Genomic DNA, 15312 nt, shown 5'->3' on the forward strand with positions numbered 1-15312 from the left:
TCACTGGAGAACTTTTTCAGGAAGAAACAAGGAAACGATGAGGCTGCAGAATGGTCACAGACTGTCTGCAAACAGAAAGCTGCATCTAGAAGGAAATATCCTGATTCCTGCTTCAGTTACAGGTTCATCACAACAGGTGACACACAAGTGCCTCAAAACTACTCTGGCACATCCATCCATGTATGAGACAACTTCAAACCTCTGTGCGTTCTGAATTAAAGTCAAAGCAGAATATGTGGATATCGTCACAAAAGCCCTGAAAGTCCTTCTGCCGTTTCCAACGGAATCCTGAATAGACTCCGGAACACAGTTGGACTGTGTATCCCCATCACCCCCAGATGGAACCATCTAGTTGCAGGGAAACAAGTCCAGGGTTCCAACTGCTTCTGCATTAGGGTGAGTTGATATTCTACTGTAGAATCATTGGAATTGTCTGATATACAGTGTAAGTGTTTCAGATCACATGTCCTGAACTGACAAAGGTCTTTGTTTTTGGAACCCCCGCACCTCTACCCGGTCCATGGAAAATTTTAATGCATGAAACCGGTCCGTAGTACAAAAAAGGTAGGGGACCACTGGTCTACAGGGTCTGTAAGATCCACTTCTGCATGAACAGTGAGTGTACCTGCTTTGTTAGGTACCATGAAGTAATGGTACTAATGTAAGGAATGATGTTCACAGGGATCATGTGGATGTGAACAGGTGTCTGGATCAGCACTTTTGTTGGTTTAATGTTCTAAAATGCATGTTCCTTTCACCTTACATGGGTTTTTCTTGTATTTTTTCTATGTACTTGGACTTTTTGACACTTTTGGGTAAGGGACCAAATATAGTAACTCCATCAATCTTGATTTTCTGCATGGCAATAAAAAAAAATTGACAAATTTCACAAAAGTAATAAAGTCTTGTTATGTCCTTCAGTAACACATTAAGGTTGAATTTTTGAATTTCAGAGTATTTCTATGAGAGCCCTGTTGACCTTTTTCACACAGAAAAAGACTTCCTGCCAAGCGTCAACACAGTGAGACAAAATGGTTAAGAGAGTGTACACAACCTGCCTAACCGATTTGCCAAATATTACATTTGCCGATGTTGCAAGGGTCATTAAAGAAAACTCCAAAAAGAACAAAATCAATAAAGGGTACAAATTTTTTCACGAGGAATTTGTTCATAAATATCAAGGTAAGTAGAGAGCAATCAGGCTGTTATTGAACCGTTGGCTAGAATGACAAGTCATTAGCATGTTTACATAGACATAATTTATGTCTATACAGTCGACCTTACTTAAAGCATCATAGTCTGCTTTGAATGAAGCATTATGGCATCAGTTTGTTGTGTTTAGGGCTGTCCAAGTGGACGTCTTCTATGTAGCGACAGTAAAGTTAGCCCAATGCTATCATCAGTTAACCTTTTTTCCAGGTAACGTTTGTGTTTATGTTCGTGTGCATCCGTCAACAAGCAGTTCCATGAGAAAAGACTAGGAACAGCCCTGGGTTTGAGGCGGTGAACAGTGATTCCCAGCACGTAATCTTCGGACGTGAAATGTCTGCTACAGTCATACGCACTACCCTTTTTAATCACAAACTTTGGTCCCTCATCCCACCAGATCGCCTGAATCCGTTTCTGCCTAACATCACTGTCCACAAGAAATGAATGAATAGACAGATGGCTGCGTTTGGGCAAAACAAGAGAAACCTGGGACATTAAAAAAAACTCTTGTTTTCGCTTGCTCTATTGCTCTATAGTTGCCCTGATAGACATGGAAGTAGAATTCTGTGACCATTGCATATTTCCAGTCAAAAATGCGGAAGTTGTGAAAAACGTCTCTAAGGGGTTAAGACACAGATATTAGTCTTACACTTCTTCTGTTCTTCTTCTAACCCTAACACTGGTTACAGTCAGGGTTACGTGAAAAAAGTGGTTGTTAAAAGTGTAAATGTAAAGAAAAATGACTTTTTCTTTTAAAACCACCTCAAAACTCCAGCTTGAGCATATCATTTGCAAGAATATGTGTCCCCACAGGAGATCAAAAACAACCCAGCAGAGGCAGGGATATGTAGACCAGTAAGAGGGGAAGTACCCCACCCATCCCTCAGGCCGAATCAGAGGGGGCTCTGTTGCTTTGCATCTTTTCATCATGCCAGGATGCTGTCTGTTGGCAGATTTCCACATAACGCAGGTCAGTGCATCTTTCTATTTATGGGCCTACGTCTGGTAACCTGAATTCAAGTTCAATATTAAACTTTTTTTTTAGTGTGCAACAAACAAATAGGAAAGAAAATAAACTCTCTGTTGGCTCATTGCATTTTAAAATGAATAAAATAAGTGTAAAAAAAAAAAAAAAAGAGTATTTAAAAAATCCTGTGCGACTACAGCAGTGGTTCTCAGTCTTTTTCTGTCTGACCCACCTTTGGAGGACAAAAAGTCTTCAGGTCCCCCTCAACCTCAATAATATTGTAGCACTCATGCAATTCTAACTTTTATTGAAAGAAACATCAATATTGTAACAATACTTTTTGCTTTTCCTTGAATAATTTGTTTTGCAAATTAAAAATAACTTGGATTTTTGCTTGAACAATGCAAATAAACTTAACAAGACTGCTCCATGAGACAACATTTTTCCAAATAAAAATAGGAAATGCACAATTATCACAGGGACGAAGACTGCAAATTAGCTGAAGCTAGATATATTATATGCATCCCATTTTCCCTTTGGTGGCAATGCTGTATGCATTGTCCCTGATAAATAAACATTACATTAATAAAAAAAAAAAAAAATCTTACAACTATGATAATAAAGTTACTTTTTTTTAGAACAAAGAGCAAATTGTGCTAACAAAGACGAACATTTTAACAATATCAGTGGCTGAAATGAGCCTGTTTCCATTGCACATCTCAGAACATTAAAGTGCAAACTGTGCAAAAACAGAAACATTGCACATTTTTCTTTTCCAGTCCAATCCTTATCCATTCTCCAAACCTAAACTCTTTGCCTAGTGTAGTGACAGATCACCATGGCAGTAGATTTGTATGTTGTATGTCCCTAAAATGAGTCCAGGGTGCTCCAACACTAAAACATTAGTTCCACCTGCTACACGTTCTAACCTGAAAAAAAAACAAAAAAACAAAAACACCCAGGAGTGATCCCATGGCCCCTCGGAAAGCCTTCACACCCCCCCTAGGGGCCCGCCCCACAGTTTGAGATACACTGGGCTACAGGGTTGATATGACAACACTGACAGGCCAAAAAAAAAAAAAAAAAAAAAAATGCAGGAAAGAAGACAGTTGTTGCAATGAAAGGAAGTTTGAACTCTGACATTTTCAAATAATAAAGTAAAGGTCAGATATATAAGACAGGCCTTATTGTTTGTGTTACATATTATACATACCCTCTGTTGCAAACATAGTCATAGATTTTATTACATAATACTAAATGATAACATTGCATTGCACAAATAATCTATAAAAGCAAATCTACTTAAATTTAGAAGTCTACCAGTAATATTATAATGGTCACAGTTGACCCATAAACTCCCATTTGCAAAAGAGGATTCAAAAACCATAAACAGGCCTCAGAGTAATAATTTGGAGTCTTTGATCTTAAAATAATAGCAACCAGTCACCACATACATAGTATTTTTGTTCCAAATGTTCTTTCCAGTCATTCTAACCGTCATTTTGACTTGTCTGAGTTCAACAGTATGTGTGGAACTCCATGTTCCATGCTCAACAATTGCTGCTAAAATGAAAATATTTCAGGATTTTGTCTTGAATGTTGGATTGATGTTTTTGCCTTTAATCAAAAATGGACTGTTACAAATAATTTTGACAGAAAATATTTCTTTACCTCTTTTCATGAAATGATTAGAATGATGTCATTTATTCTTCATAGAAGATGTTTAACTGGAACTGGGAGGAATGTGTCGGAAAAAAACATTAACATTACACTTCAGTCACTGTTCCATCCATCCATCCATCCGTCTGTCCGTTTGCCCGTCCGTTTGTACAACCACCCCATCCCTCCCTGCATCCGTCCATCCATTCATTCATCCATCCGTCCATCCATCTGTTCATCTGTCCATCTGTCCATTCATCCATTTGTTTATCCATCCGTCAGTCCATCCATCCATCCATCCATCCATCCATCCATCCATCCAACCGTCCGTCTGTTCGTCTATCCATCCATCCATCCATCCAGCCATCCATCCGTCATCCGTCCATCTATCCATCCATCCATCCATTCATCAATCCATCCGTCTGTCCGTCCGTCCGTCCATCCATCCATCTATTTGTTCATCCATCCATCCATCCGTCCGTCCGTTTGCCCATCCGTTTGTACAACCATCCCTCCCTGCATCCGTCCATCCATCCATCCATCATCCATCCATCCATCCATCTGTTCATCTGTCCATCTGTCCATTCATCCATTTGTTCATCCATCCATCCGTCCATCCATCCATCCATCCATCCATCCATCCATCCGTCTGTCCATCCATCCATCTGTCCATTCATCCATTTGTTCATCTATCCATCCATCCATTCGTCCGTCTGTCCGTCCATCCATCCATCCATCCATCCATCCATCCATTCGTCCATCCATTTATGTTCATTGTGCCCTGGTTGCCAATAAATGACTCCAGTTTTAGACACATTCCTCTATTACACGTACATAGAACGTATTTAATTACATTTTTACAATTTTGTCATTTCTATTTTTCTAGACCAGGAGAAACAAGAATAAAATATAATTAAATGCTTAAACAGCTCATATTTGTGTACTTCAAATCCCATAAATAAGTCATGTTATCCTCAAATTAAAGTGTATGTCATTGTGAACTTTGCAGCAGCATCTTCTACTTTGTTGTTCTGTTGTTTGTTAAAGTTTGTGTTCAAAGTTCTGATGAATATGAAGTGATTCTGCTGTAGTAGTGGAGTGAATTATTTGGAAATGTGAAATATAGTGCATCCGCTACGTGACCCATTACAGTTCCATCAGTTTGTGGCTTTCGGTTTGTTTGCAATACAGTTTTGTGTTTCAGTAAATTCATTTCCAAAATGCCAATATCGTGTATTTTATTTTGATGCACTGTATAAGCGAGTTTCTTTAAGTTGCAAGCAGATGTGTTTTGGTGTATTTGTGCCCATCTCTGGAGATTTATATTTAAGAATAAAACAGTCATTAAAGTAAGTTTTATGTGCTATATTTCTTTCACGGAAGTCAATAAGGATGTTTGCAGATTTAATGGATTAATTTGATGCTCAGTGTCTCGAGTGAGCATTGGTTTCCTCAGTATAAACACACACACACACACACACACACACACACACACACGGACACACCACGGTGCTTGAACTAATTCCAAAGAGTGTTTCCTGACTCTCCCATCTCCTTCCTTACCCCTGATCACTTCCTGTTCTAAGCTTCACTGCAGTGGCTTTGGCATACTCTCCAGAAAAGTGTCATATATTCCCTTGTACACGGAGACTTTTATGTGTGGTAACAACCCACTCAAAACTCACAACTGTGTCTCACTCGGTGAAAAGCTACACTGTCATATGCCACCATAGGTTGCTCAGCTTGTCACTTTGAAGGTGAAGTTTCACTCCAATTATCAGAAGGTTTCTCATGATGCAATCAGCAAAAGTCAACAGTTATAACAACCTTCTCACCTCAACTCTACAACAGATGAGTGATGTTTGTCAGCATTATGTGTGAACTTTGCTTTAATTATAGCTTGAAGTGCTCTGGAATCTTTATGTAAATTACCAATACCTGAAAAAACAACTTTTGGGTTAACTTTCACAGGCAATTGGGAAGTTATGTAATATTTATATCCCCTCTAATTGCATGCCATAATTACAACCTTGGCCTTAAGAAAGGCTTTGGAATAAATTGAATTAATTTGGCAGCCATAAGTTGTGCCTGCATGCTGATTCAGTCTGCGTTACCTCTGGAGAGAAATCTGATTAAATACACTAATAATACATTTTAACCAGAAAGAAATGCTTCATGGAAAAAAGAGACAGAAGAAGAAGAAGCCAGGAGCTGTGAGGAATCAAAACAGTGTTATCCCACATTTCAGTGTGAATGTGGAGAAAGTCTCAACCCACACAAGGTTTGATGACAACAGGGTTGAAAAGTGAGGCAGACAGACTCATTCTTTTCTTTCCATCTTATCTCTGCAGGTCTGAATGTTTCTTGATCTTCTGTCTTTTTCTCTTTCTCCTCACTGCTGCACATACGACATGCAAGCCACACACATATGGACCGCTGATCCCACAGCCTCACATCCACCAGCAGCACCACCCCAACCCCCTCCCGTGGTCCAACCGACATGCAGGCGGGGTCACGGATGATTAAAGCAGTGGCAGGTGGACTCCACTTTGAAACTATCAATAGACCCCCCGAGAGCTGAATCAAACAGCAGACCCTCCATCTCTGTCAGCCTGGGGGCTCTCGGTGGCACTGAGGGAGAGGATGCGTGGAGGGTGAGAGGCCAAGAATCCACCGCTGGATGGATCCTCGTTGTAGTCTAGAGCGAGCTGCAGGATAACGTGGACCAGCTATGGAGGAATTCCTGTGTCTCTGATGTGATTTCAAGCGGGCTTTGTGGATTTCATTCAGCTGACCCTGCAACCTTTGACCAAAGGGGGCCGGGGATAGCCACGGTGTCTGTTTCTGCAGCATATTTTATTGAACCACTGTACTTTACAAGAATAGAACCAATGTCCCTGTATGTCACGTGTTCTCGTATGTTCTATCAAGAATTACACTGGTCAACAACACATTTATTGTTTAAGTTTTTTGAGCTGATTTAGGATAATTTTGGTGTGCTGAATCCAAAAATCACATTAATTTTGCTCAATCAGGTCAACTTTCTGAACTATGCTACATATTGGCTTTTTAACATTTTTGCTTACATTTATGGGCATTTTCACATCATATGATACAAAATTCTTTCATATTTCTTGCAATAAACGAGTACTGTAGATTTGACTTTTGCCAATTTATGATTGTTTTTTTTAATATTACAGGTGAATGAAATGGCTTCGACTAGAAGATCTTGCAAAAATAAGCCTGACGTATTCTGCTACATCTGCGGAGAATACACCATTGTACCTAACAGGAATCAAGTCACAAGTTTCATAAAGTGTGCTTACCAATCTTATTTGGTATTAATTATTATATTTTGTGAGAAGATCAAATTTTTCAAAATCAAATTAGCAAAAAAACCTGACCTGATTGAGAAAAACAGATGTCATTTTTGGATTTAGCGGTGCAAAATGGTCCTAATTCAGTTGAAAAAACCTAGACAATTTGCAAAAAAAAAATTTTTGTAACCCAGTGTTATTTACAAGTTGAATTTGTGAGATTGTCAAATTCTGCCATTATGTTAGAGTCCTGCGATCTTGATGCAGGAAATCAATCTCCCAATCAAAGTGGAGGATAAGAAGAAGAATCTTTATTTTGTCAGTAGGTTCACACATGTAAACATGCACCACACCGAAGTTTGTCTTCTGCCTTCAACCCATCACTAGATCATTTATGCATGCATCACACACTGCATACTAGCAAGGTTATTATCGTTAACGAAAACTAACGAAATGACGAAAACTAGAATTGTAAAAATATTGTCGTTAACTGAAATAAATAAAAACTATAATTAAAAGAAAACAAACGATAACTAACTGAAACTGTTCTGTGTGCTTACAAAACTAACTAAAACGGATAAAAATTATGGATAAAATTCCCTTCGTTTTCATCTTTGTCAACGTCGGATTGATATAAAATTGATTTGTTTCCCTCAAGCAATTTTAGCTAGCGGCACAATATGATATTTAATGGTCCGTCACTTGTGGTTTCCAGTCGTCTTCTCATCTTCTCTACCTGGAAACATGGAGACTAAAGTTGGGAGAAAGCAGCAGAGTCCTGTCTGGGATTTATTTGAATACGACGGAGAAGAAGAGAAAAGATATAACAAAACTAAAATTAATACTAAAACTAAACTAAAACTAAGTATTTAGAAAATAACGAAAACTAATAAAAACTAGCAAACCTGCTCTAAAAGCGAATTAAAACTAACTGAATTAGAGAAAAAAAAGTCAAAACTAAATAAAACTAAACTATAATGGAAAATCCAAAACTATTAGAACCTTGCATACTAGGACCAGTGGGCTCGGCATATCAGGCACCCAGGGAGCAAATGGGGTAAAGCCAGTCTAGGGAATTGAACCGGCAACCCATAGGTCACAAGCCAAGTCTCCAGCCGACTCTCCAGCCAATCTAGGCCGTGGCTGCCGCAACCCTAACCCTAACTCAACTAATGAAATGAAAGTCCATATATATGACTTCTTATCAGTGCTCAGTAGTAACTTTATTAATATCTGCAACCATTTATATACAGGGTAGGGAAGCAAAATTTACAATGAACATTTAGTTGTTTTTTCTCAGCAGGCACTTGTTTTGAAACCAAACATATATTGATGTCATAATCATACCTAACACTATTATCCATACCTTTTCAGAAACTTTTGCCCATATGAGTAATCAGGAAAGCAAACGTCAAAGAGTGTGCGATTTGCTGAATGCACTCGTCACACCAAAGGAGATTTCAAAAATAGTTGGAGTGTCCATAAAGTAGGGCTGTGCAATTAATCGAAATTCAATTACGATTTCGATTATTACATGCAACGATTACAAAAATTATGTAATCGAGAAAAAACGATTATTAATTTTGAGTTGTTTTAATTCACGCGCACGCAAGCTACCATGAGCTGCTCTGCCCCGCCCCCCTCTAAGCTACTGCTGCCTGCTAGCCGGCAGGTCCACCCCAAGAGGAAAGTTGTACCTAGCGGTCTGGACAAATGGCAGGAGAATCACAGCAGAAGCGCTTGGTAAACAAAAAAGGCAAGTCCAATTCAATTGTATGGAATCACTTTGGGTTTGATGAAGAAGACGAAGAGCAAAAACACATCACGTGCAAAAAGTGTTTCGTAGTTGTGTCCGCACCGACCGGTAACACAACAAACCTTTTTAACCATCTAAAGTTTAACCACCGCCACCTTTATCATAATCTTATGAAAAACTAAAACACATAAAAACAACTTTGTCCACAATGCAGTCTTCAGTCTCCGAATCTCTTTATGCTGTAACTCCCGTATTAACCTAACCCTAACCTGTATAACCTTAACATACGTATTCTTGATGGCTGATGTATACAGAAGGCCTGAACTGAAACTTCACGGCACGCCACTGAATTTATTATGTTTCATACTACATTGAACATACTTAAATTTATAATTTGCACTTTACGTGAGTTTTTTTTTTTTTTTATTGCTACAGTTCTATGGCGAGTCTATAGCAGTTTAATTCCAGTGCACTATTTATTTACAAAAGGAAACATACTTGAATTTACAGTACACTTATTTGCATTCAAAGATTTTTTTGTTTCATACAAAAGTGAACATACTTTGTTTTAGTGGTTAAAAGCTTTATTTATGTTTAAAGAGTATATTTTACATTGCTTTGCAAGAAAAAAATAAACAATTTTAAGGTTAAAAAATAATCGTTTTTAATAATCGTGATTTCAATTATTGCTAAAATAATCGTGATTATTTTTTTTTCCTATTATCGAGCAGCCCTACCATGAAGACTGTTTATAATGGAAAGAAGAGAATGACTATGAGCAAAACTATTACGAGAAAGTCTGGAAGATACTATTAAAGAAGAATGGGAGAAGTTGTCACCCAAATATTTGAGGAACACTTGCGCAAGTTTCAGGAAGCGTGTGAAGGCAGTTATTGAGAAAGAAGGAGGACACATAGAATAAAAACATTTTCTATTATGTACATTTTCTTGTGGCAAATAAATTCTCATGACTTTCAATAAACTAATTGGTCATACACTGTCTTTCAATCCCTGCCTCAAAATATTGTAAATTTTGCTTCCCCACCCTGTATATATACAAGGGGGCAGCTGGGGCCTAGAGGGCTGGAGAGTTGGCTTGTGACCGAAGAATTGCCAGTTCAATTCCACAGACTGGCAGAAAAAGTTGTTGTCTGATGTGCCCTTGAGCAAGGCACTTAACCCCCCCATTTGCTCCCCGGGCACCTGCTATGGTAAACCTGCTGCTCCTAGTTTGCAGTGTGTGGTGTGTTCCTGCATGTTCTAGAGATGGGTTAAAAGCAGAGGGTGAATTTCAGTGTGTGGTAAATTGTACTGTATACTTGTAACAGGGTCAGTTATTTAGCAGCAATGTGGGTGTGTGTATTGTATTGTGTATTGTGTATTGTTATAATTACACAAAATCTGTTCATTTTATTTTCATTTCCTTTGGTTGGTACCGGACATTGTGGGCCTCCGGGTCAGTGTGTGGAACTGTTGGTTTTGGTCTGTTCCCCAGCGAACAATTTACAGTGTGACACTGCATGTATAACCTGAGTTTTCGCGCCTTTGCCTCCTCCCTTTTGTTCTGGATTTCTGTGGGAGAGGTAAGCAGCCATACAGTTTGTGAAAATTTTTGGTTTAGTCTCTGTTAATTTAATTTTTTTTTACATGAACAGGCTAGTTCAGGCTGTATCAGGTGTTTATGATGTGCTTAAACACATTTCTGTGTCATTTTGGTTTGTGTAGGTTGTTTAACGGGGGATACTTACCGGAGGTTTTTATGTTTTCTGTCACTTTTGTCAGGTATGTTGTATTTTGTTTTAATGATTTAATGTACACCCTTTTGTTCCGGATTTCTGTGGGAGAGGTTGTTTAACGGGAGATACTGACCGGAGGTTTTTATGTTTTCTGTCACTTTTGTCAGAACAACAAATGGAGACTGCTTCCAAGGACACATGTGCAGGACTCGTCATTAAAAAAAAAAAAAACACAATGCAGAGTCTGACACCACCGGTTACATACTGACAATAAAGGATCTTAATTTTAACCCTTTCATGCATAGTGGTCACTCCAGTGGACAGTTATTCTACAGCTGTTCTCTTATATATTCATGGGTTTTGTTGTTTTAGTTCCGTATCAGCCAACACAGTGGACACTTGTGCATCATCCCATACGCTGACATTCATACCATTACTGCAGCTTTGCTGTTCTAGATCAACTTGATCTGCATTAAAATGTTTTAGTGTGAATAGAATAGAACAGAATAGAATAGATCTTTATTGTTACTGTCACAGGAACAAATTGAAAATCAGTTTAGCAGCTCAGTTCAATTTAGCAGCAAAACTTTTAGTGCAAAAGGGACTGCATAAGAAAAAAATTATATATATATATATATATATATATATATATATATATATATATATATATATCACAGTGTTAAGAAAAGTGAACTGTGCAAGGGGTTCAGAATAAAGTATTATTACACTTGTGCTACTAAAGTAATGCTAGAACTCCTGAAATGAAGTTAAATCAATTGTTAGTTGTTATTAGACTGTAATTAAGCATGTTTTTTTTTTTTTTTTTTGCATATTATCTCCATGAAGTGAGTAATAACTAGATTATGTTAAAATGTGAGAAACATCAGATTAGCTGCATGAAAAATGTTCTTATTTCATAGTTTTCACACAGTATATCACTTTCTGATATTGCGTTTTAAACACACGTTTCTTTGCTTCAAAAATTAAACATATGTTTTCCAGCTGAGTGGACATTTTTGAAACTCCATAAAATATAGGTTTATTTTAAAAAATGCAATCACATTGTTTTTTTTTTTTCATGTCTAAAGAGGAATAAAAATACTCAGGAAAAAAAATCGTGACTAATGTTTTCATAATTCATGCATCAAAGGGTTAAGACATCAGAATATGGACCATAATAAGTAAAGGCAATTTTTTTATTTTTAAAAATTTGTCAAAAATTCAAAAATATACATTTCTTAAAAATGCAAACAAACTTTGTAGACATTGTCCCAAAGAAGCTACATATAAAACTGTAAATTAATCTGATCATTAGTTTCAGAAAAGGAGATTGTTGAAATGTAGACATTGGTGACACAAGGTCAAAGGTCATGGACCCAAATGAAAGTCCATATATGATTTCCTATCAGTGCTCAGTAATAACTACACTGATATCTGTAACCATTTCCATGCTATAAGTGATCAAAATATGGCAGATTATAAGTAGAGCTAATTTTTAATATGTCAAAAATTCCAAAATCAAAGTATCTCAAAACTGTGAACAAACTGTGTAGACATTGTCCCAAAGAAGCTACATGTAAATTTGAAATGAATCTGACCAGGAGTTTTGTGAGAGAAGATGTTTTAAGAAATTGCTAAGGAAGACGATGAAGACAAAGATGAAGACGACAATGCAGAGGACGGTGGACACAGCGTCTTCACAGTAGCTCACAGGTGTCAAACTTGCGGCTTGGGGGCCAAATCTGGCCCACCAAAGGCTTCAATCTGACCCGTGGGATGAATTTGTGAAACGCAAAAATTACACTGAAGATATTAACAATCAAAGATGTTAGAATCATTTTAGGTCAATTCAATCTAAAGTGGGCCAGAACCGGTAAAATACTATCATAATAACCTATAAATAATGAAAACTGCTAATTGTTACTTTTTGTTTTAGTGTAAAAACAGAGTTACATTTCACAAAAATGTTTACATTTACAGACTAGCCTTTTACAAAAAATGTGAATAATCTGAAATGTCTTAATAGATGTATGTGGAATTTTAAAAATATTCTCCTAGTTATTAAATGTTTTGTGTATTTGTAGATAAACTGTGAGCTGCAAGTTGTGATTCACATGTATAAATGATGTATAAATGCTCTGTTTTTACTTAAGAATTTTCAGGTTGTTCATATTTGTTCATGTTATGTTCAAGTACAATTTGTAGATTTAAACATTTTCATTACAGAATTTTACTTTTTTCACTCAAAAGTTATTATCCTATGATTTATATTATTTTACGGTCTGGCCTACTTTAGATCATATTAGGCTGAATGTGGCCCCTGAACTAAAATGAGTTTGACACCCCTGCAGTAGCTCATGGCCTATGGGCCAGTGAGATAAAAACTGGTATTAAGTGACAGTAGTGGAAGTTTACAGTTTACTTAACTGAAAGGGCCATAATGTAAAAGGAGTAGAAGTAATAGCAAACTGAGGGTAAAGTATTGAAGTCCATGTGGCTGATATATTATCACTATATGTTGCATCATTACATCTATATTATAAAAGCCAAGTGGCCTCTACAGGGGTTGGACAAAATAATGGAAACACCTTCACCTCAAGATGATAATGCCCCAATCCATACAGCTAGAATTGTTAAAGAATGGCATGAGGAACATTCTAATGAAGTTGAGCATCTCGTATGGCCGGCACAGTCCCCAGACCTCAACATTATTGAGCATTTATGGTCAGTTTTAGAGATTCAAGTAAGACGTCGATTTCCACCGCCATCGTCTCTAAAAGAGTTGGAGGGTATTCTAACTGAAGAACGGCTTAAAATTCCTTTGGAAACAATTCACAAGTTGTATGAATCAATACCTCGGAGAATTGAGGCAGTAATTGCCGCAAAAGGCGGACCTACACCATATTAAATTATATTTTGTTGATTTTTTAAGGCGTTTCCATTATTTTGTCCAACCCCTGTATGTGTGTGTGTGTGTATATGTGTGTGTGTGTGTGTGTGTGCGTGTGTGTGTGTGTCTTGGAAATCATACAAAATCCGGAAAGAGTTGACTGCTGCTGTTTGGCACATTTATATATTTTTGGTCAAGGAAGACAGTAGTGAAAACAGCTAGTTGATAGGACCAATATTTTGGGAGATATTAATAATTTTGGAATACAATAGCCTTACACTCACATTGCTATGGCCAGTATGATTTGGCGGTGACTGCTGGACAAATGCGGTACAGCATGCAGGAATACACAACAGGATAAAAGCAACCACAAAACTAAAGACTAGTAGACTTTTATTTGTGCAGGAGGTGGAGTTAGTCTGAACAGCACTTGTTTATTTCCTTCTCCTTCTACTGTTCTGTTTATACCTGCTCCTTCCAGAAGCTTTGTCTAACACCAGGGGTCTGCAGCCCGTGGCTCCTGGGCCAAATGTGGCTCTTTAGCCTCTCTTTATGGCTCCCATTGTCAAAAAACATTTGAGGAACATTTTGAAATAAACTGAATAAGTCATTACTTTTTAACATTATTATAGGTCTAAATCTATTCTAACTTTGTCTATCTGCAAAAATGCACAGGCTATACACGGAATAAAATATTTTTTTGACAGCATATAAACCAAAATGTTTTTTTTTTTTTTTTTTCCAAATTCAAGATACAATACACGATACTCAATTTGCTTTTGTTTGTAGTTTGTCTATTTAAAAGTCAGCCTCTACATGAAAGTTGAGCTTTTTATCAATTACACAATATAATGATGTTTTGGAAATAGTGTCCATCATTTTTTTTAAAAATCCTACAAATTTTGAATGTTTTTTTTTTATTTTTTTTATTGTAGTTGTGTAATTTCATAAATGCACCACACATTGCTTTATTGTAATGGATATACAAAGTTAAACAGCAAACTAATCACAAATAGGCTACATCAGAGCAGCCACCTCCTGGTAGATGGGTTTAAATATTTTTTTCATGGCTCCAGTTAGATTTCTTTCTTCTTTTCTGAGACAAAAATGGCTCTTTAGGTTGTAAAGCTCACCAACCCCTGTCTTACACTATCTTTAACTGTTTACACAGCTCTAACACAGAACATCATCTTCCTATTCATGCTTTCAAGTTAATCATTTAAGAACCATCCTTTTGATTATTCCTAACTTTACCATTTACAGTCTTCAACACAATATTACAACTCAAATCAACTTTAACTCTTTCATGCATGGTGGTCACTACAGTGGACAGTTATTTTACAGCTGTTCTATTGGATATTCATGGGTTTTGTTGTTTTAGTTCCATATCAGCCAACACAGTGGACGCTTATGCATCATCCCATACACTGACATTCAGACTATTACTGTAACTTTGCTGTTTTTGATAAACCTGATCTGCAGAAACATGTTTGAGTGTAAATCAATTGTCATTTGTTAGACAAATTTTTTTTTTTTTTTTGCATATCATCTCTATGAAGTGAGTTATAACTAGTATTAGAATATGTTAAAATGTGAGTGTGACGGACCGTCCTTTTTACTGAGTGCGGACAGTGCGCACTCACACACGCACACGTGCACGCACACGCACACACAATACACGACACACAAGTACACACTACACGATGCACATATACACGCCACGCACACACAATACGTGTCACACAAGTACACGCCACGCACATCCACACAAGTACACG

The 15312-nt window shown here is 37.2% G+C and overlaps 1 long non-coding RNA gene across 1 annotated transcript; it reads left to right on the top strand.

Annotated features, from left to right (window-relative positions):
* Positions 1-349: 349 nt before the first annotated feature.
* On the top strand, positions 350-14769 carry LOC115437684 (uncharacterized). The gene is made up of 3 exons (XR_003937969.1): positions 350-578; positions 8623-8627; positions 14759-14769. It is a non-coding gene; the product is annotated as an uncharacterized LOC115437684 (long non-coding RNA).
* The last annotated feature ends 543 nt before the right edge of the window (positions 14770-15312 follow it).

Source organism: Sphaeramia orbicularis, chromosome 17 (assembly GCF_902148855.1).
Source record: "Sphaeramia orbicularis chromosome 17, fSphaOr1.1, whole genome shotgun sequence".
In the NCBI taxonomy this organism is placed as follows: domain Eukaryota; kingdom Metazoa; phylum Chordata; class Actinopteri; order Kurtiformes; family Apogonidae; genus Sphaeramia; species Sphaeramia orbicularis.